Source organism: Talpa occidentalis, unplaced genomic scaffold, assembly GCF_014898055.3.
Source record: "Talpa occidentalis isolate TD23 unplaced genomic scaffold, MPIMG_talOcc4v2.1 talOcc4.6, whole genome shotgun sequence".
In the NCBI taxonomy this organism is placed as follows: domain Eukaryota; kingdom Metazoa; phylum Chordata; class Mammalia; order Eulipotyphla; family Talpidae; genus Talpa; species Talpa occidentalis.
The window spans coordinates 22,571,166-22,577,349 of record NW_023604972.1 but is presented as its reverse complement, the minus strand read 5'-3'; positions in this window follow the sequence as shown (position 1 = coordinate 22,577,349).

Sequence of the window (6,184 nt, the reverse complement as noted above, 5' to 3'; positions counted from 1 at the left end):
AACGTCAGCTTTGATCAGAGCTCTGCCTTGGTGATGAATGAGTCAACTGGATTGTTGTCATAAGGACCTGAATTTATCTGTAACTTTAAAGTGTTGTGATATTCCCATCTGTAGAGTATGGAACTTTTAACATGGCACCCCTGCTGAAATCAGTATGTTTGCAAGAATTTCTGAGCAACTTGATGGTGCTATGGGTTTCTCCCATTTTGCTGGTTAATGTTTGCTCTGGTTAGGAGGGGAATGATATGAATCTGGTGGTTCTGCCTATGTCATCTGAGGTCACCATTCTGCCCTCTCGTGACCTGAAAACACCACTCTTCATCTGTGATGCCTGGTTGCTCACATGATTGGCAACCTATGGACTCCATTGGCTTTCATGCATATTTCAATAATGCAACTCATGAGGCCTGTGAAATGGAATAGCCACATTATATAAATGGCAATAATCAGCTCTTGACAGATTTCTCCAAAATGTTTGCTGATAACTTCCTTCAGTGTCCCGAGATGTTATACAAAGAATCATTGTCAGTATTTCAGAGAGAAAGAAAAATGAGATACTTATCTATCTGATTTCTCCATTCTAGTATTGCATGTGCTTGGAAGCCAACCAGATTTCTAGCAGGGTTTAAAATGTCAGCCCGAATGTACTAAATATATAGTAGAGGCTAAGATTAAATTTCCTTTGGTTTACTGAGATAAGTTGTGCTAGGGGTTAGTGTGGGAGGAGGGAAGGAGTCACTGGTCTAATAATCTGATTCACTGCTCTCTAATACATATTTTCTAATGTTCCCCTTCAATTTTACCCTCTGTTCTTTTTATCGCATCCAGATGTCATGTTCAAGTCCGTTATCGGTACCTTGTTCGAATATGTTTTAAAAAATTACTATGAAAAAATTAGTAGTCAAATCACATACATTTCTCTAGATCATGAGAAAATAGAAATAAGGCAATCTGAACAATTCCTTTGTACTTCCTGTAAATTGAACTAAGATGTGGAGTTCCCCAATTAGAATGAATTTGCTTATATGAGCCCCTGAACAGCCTTCCTTTGTCTGAAAATTCAAATGGACAAGGATGTTTTCTACTTGATGAAAAACAATTTCTACTCTTAAGTTGCAAACAAAGCTGCTAAGTTCTCATGTCACTCCCGACCCATTTGAGCCTGCCTGGAAGCACTCCAGTTCAGCCCAGCATATCAAGAAGCATGGGTTTCTGGGACTTTTCTTGAGCCACATCTATGGCTGGGAAAGCTCTTCAGAGCTCTCTGCACCTGTCTGCCTGCTGATGTTGGCAGAAGGAGCCATTATTGCTGAGAGTCCATAACAATGGCTTTTGGCAACATCCAGGCTCTTTTTCTTCTTCTAAGGAGCATTTCTTTTTGTTTGTTTTTTTTTTTTTTTTTTAATGTTTTATTTTATATAATTCTTACATCATTTTTCATTTTTGCACAATGTATGCATTTTCATTTTGGTTATATTCCCCATACAATTGCAACCCCCCCTTATTTTGACCCTAATCCTTCCTCTCCCCGCCCCCACCCCCCACAGTGTGTCTCTGGTTTATAGTTGCTTATTGATTTTGATTTTTACTTTGTATTAATTAGTCTTTTTCCTGGTCCCTTATTTAGGTTTTCTAAATTCCTGCTATGAGTAAGACCATCCGGTATTTTTCTTTTTCTTTCTTATTTCGCTGAGCATGATCCCTTCTAGCTCCATCCATGTTGCTGCAAACTGCATGAGTTAATCTTTTTTGATTGCTGAGTAATATTCCATTATGTATATGGACCACATCTTCTTGATCCAGTCATCTATTTTTGGGCATTTGGGTTGTTTCCATAGCTTAGCTATTGTAAATAGTGCTGCTATAAACATAGGTATGCAGGTGCCCTTTGGAATTAATGTTTCTGTGTCATTTGGATAAATACCTAGGAGTGGAATTATTGAATCATATGGAAGCTCTATGTTTAGTAGGTCCAGAAATCTCCACACAGCTCTCCATAGTGGTTGGACCAGTTTGCACTCCCACCAGCAGTGCAGGAGAGTTCCTTTTTCTCCACATCCTCGCCAACATTTGTTGTTGCTAGTTTTTTTTTTGTTTGTTTGTTTTTGTTTTTAAAGATTATTTATTTATTTATTTGTTTATTTATACAAGCATTGGGTACAGTCAGAAGCACGGGAGGATGAGAGAATTCACCAGAGCCAGAGCGGGGACCAGAACAGGCAGACTGACAAAATACACTGCTGAGGGGAGCAGCGGGCATCTTGAGAGGTCTGCGCACCAGGTGGGACCCTCACCCGGTGGCCAGGAATTGAACCAGCGCTGCAGAGGCTGTGGGCAGCTTCGCAGCCCAGCGCTCAACCACAGCGCCACCAGGGGAGGCCCTGTTGCTAGTTTTTTTAATATGTGCCATTCTCACTGGTGTCATATGGTGTCTTATTGTAGTTTTGATTTGCATTTCCCTGATTACAAGTAATGTTGAACATTTTTTCATATGCCTGTTGGCCATTTGCATTTCCTCTTTGGAGAAGTTTCTTTTTAGGTCTTCTGCCCATTTTTTGACTGGATTTTTTTCTTTGTTTTTGTTGAGTCTCATCAGCTCTTTGTAGATTTTTGTGATCAGTCCTTTATCATTAGTGTTGTGTACAAAAATGTTCTCCCAGTCGGTGGGGTTTCTCTTTGTTTTGGTTATTGTCTCTTTTGCTGTGCAGAAGCTCTTTAATTTGATGTAGTCCCAGCTGTTTATCTTTGCCTTCACTATCACTGCTTTGGGTGATGTGTCTGTAAAGATGTCTTTGATGTGCATATCATGCAGTGTTTCGCCTTCTATGTATTTTATGGTTTCAGGTCTTATGTCTAGTTCTTTAATCCATTTTGAGTTGGTTTTTGTGCATGGTGTGAGGTAGTAGTCAAGCTTCATTCTTTTGCATGTAGCGACCCAGTTTTCCCAGCACTGTTTATTGAACATATTTTCTTTGCTTAAGGAGCATTTCTTAACATCCAGGAGCTGCCAGTGGTCTCTGGCCCAGGTCTCCTCCTTCTGTGTAGTCTCTGGGACTAAAATCCTGCAATCAAAGCATTCAATTTCCACAGTTCAGGGCAAAGAATGACTATGTCATATTCTTTTAACTCCTGAGGAATTTCAACTCCCTCCTTATATACATGGCTTAATTATAGGGACAAAATTTTATATGTGATTGAGGTGCAAGGACTGTGCCGTCATGCACTGAACATGAACAATTACGTTTATTATTATTTATTCATGAGAATAAAATGACGTAAGTTCCATGATGATAGCTATATGGACCTGGATGGGGTATTCGAATGAGCTGTCTTTCAAAGATGGTGCTTGTTTGTCTATTCTTATAAATCTCAGGAAAAATAAAAATTAAAAAAAAATGGACACATTTTTCAAAAAGGGACTGATTTTCCCTCTGTCCTCCCCTATCCTAGGAGAATGAGAACCAGTGACATAATTCTTATCACCATTCCTTCTCTTGGTGGAAGACTTTTCCTACAGATAATTAATCTGGCCTGCTCTCCTTGAGTAGAGGACTGGAGACCCAGGAAATCTTGAAGAATTACAGATATTTAGTGGAGAAAAGAGATGGAAAGCTCAGTGTCTGTCTAAGCCCGTGCTTTAAGCATTGTATCACCATGCCTCTGTGTCACAAAATCACCTTGGAGACGTGGGAAAAATTTTATATGCAATTTTCAGTCATTCCATACTTGCCCCTGGAGTGTTATTCTTGTGCTAAGATCACATCTGTCTCCTTTCTTCAGTGTTTGCACAATGTCCCCAGAGATTGCAGAATATTTCTGCACTTTGAGGAAGACTGTGGCCAGGTGAGAAACAGGATTGGGTGGTGATTTTCAAGCACTTTCACTAACATCTAAAAGGAGAAATACACTTCATGTTGTGACCAAAATCCCAGTAACCTGACAATGAAGATGGCAGTATATATAAATATATATACAATGATTGAAATAAATGTCAAAGAAAAATATTTACCTGTGCTGTTTCAATGAATTCTGCTCTATTTCATTTACAAATATATAGTTAGTTTGTCACCCACTTAATTGCTTTTATGTCCTTTTATGAATAAGACATGATTCTGTGGATTTAGTCAGTGGGGATGTGGCTGCCTTGCTTCATAAGGCTATTCCTGTCTAATATACAGCCAAGCATATTTGTTTCTCATTGTGGGACCCAGCCATACCCTATCAAACATTTCACTGGGTGCCATTTTTGTTGGTACTCAGCATGAATGAAAGACTTTCCTGTGGCATCACTGTAGGTGTATATACTCTTTGAGGACCAGCCTTATGTGTCCTCTTTCAAGCTACTAAATTGTCTTTTGTTCATCTCCCTTCCAAGGAGAGTGATCAATAAATGGTTGTAAACAAACCTGTTCTACTCTATGCTCAACGACCTTGAGTAAGTCGCTTAAACTCTTTGATCCTCAGTCCCCCGACCTATAAAATAAAAAACTAACTCTACCTCACAATGCTGTTGTGAAAGTCAAATGATATATTAAATGTGACACTTTAAAGTAAATGGTAAGTATAATTATAATTTTCCCTATAACACTGTAAGCCATGACACATTAGCATTAAATGCACAATGACAAAGCAAAGTATAGCTCTGGGTGGGTTCCTGATGCTTTGACAATTCTCTGGGGTTTAATAAACTAACAAATGTATTAATACAATCTCAAACCAGATAATTAAATATATCAGTGTCTATATAAAATTATGTGTTGTTATGTAACACACAACCTTAAAACTTACTGACTTTAATTCATAGAGACAGAAAGCAGAGCAGTGGTTAATTAGGAGCTGGTAGGAGGTTGGAATGGGAGCTATTGTTTAAGAGACACAGAGTCCCAGACTGTGATAAGGAAAAAGTTCTGGAGATGGATGCTGGTGATGTTTACTTAGCAGTGTGAATGTACGTATGCCACAGAACTGTATGTTTAAAAGGATAAATGTTACGTTTTGTATATTTGGCCACAATAAAAAAAGAGAAGCGGGGCCTTCCTGGTGGCACAAGGGGTTACATTTCAACACTATGAAGCTATCCATGGCCACTGCAGCACGAGTTTGATCCCTGGCCAGGGAGGTGACCCACATGGCTCAGCAGACCTCTCCTGTCTCTCCCACTGCTCCCCTCAGCAGTGTACTTCAGTGGAACCATCTGTTCTGCTCCCCACTCTGGTGAATCCTCTCACCCCCCACACCTCTGGCCTGCACTCCAGCTCTTGTATGCACAAATAAAATAAATAAATCTTAGAGAGAGAGAGAGAGAGAGCGCGGGAGAAACACCTAGTGACTTAAAACCATAACCCTTTAAGAGTCAAGAGCTGGAACAGGGCTCAGCAGGTTTGGTTCATCCTTGCCCTATATTGTGTCTCCTGTGACAGTTTCACAGGGAATAGAGGATCCAAGATGACTTAATTTACCACTGTGTTACTAGCTCTTACCTAAGGTGTCTGTCCTCCACATGGCCTCTTAACATCCAAGGCTTCTCTCTACATGTGGCCTCTCTCCTGGCCTCTATATAAGGCAATTGAGTCTGCCAGAGAAAGCAGAAACTCTAGATCCATTAAGGCCTGGGCATGAAGTACCAGAAAATTACTTCCATCACATGATATTGGCCACATGAGTCATCATACTGGCACACATTCAATGCGGAAGGGAACTTCCCGTGGGTGTGAATTTGGTGGCATGGTTCTTTTAGGATCATTTTGGGACAATCTTCTATAAGCCTCCATGACAATATGTCAGCATTTCTCCATGCTCTGCCTTGTCTTGAATTCTGTTCTAGTGTAATATCCAACCAACGAGCAGTATAGGGTAATGGTGAAGAATATGGTCCTTGGCACAAGACTTCAAATGTTGGCTCTCCCATTTGTTGGTTGTGTGACCTTTGACAAGTCATTGACCCTGTCTGAGTCACAGATTTTTTTTTTTTATCTGTGAAACAAGAATGGTCATAGCGATAGTATTTACCTCATATTATTGTGAGTATTGAATGAATACGGGTAAAAAAAGTCAATAATAGTGCCTGGCACAAAGTAAGAACTACATAAGCATTTGTTGTTACTGTTACTGTTGTTTTGTCTTTTTTGTTATAATTAGCAAAAAGAGGTGGTTTGGTGCACAAGAGAATATTTCGGGCTAAGTA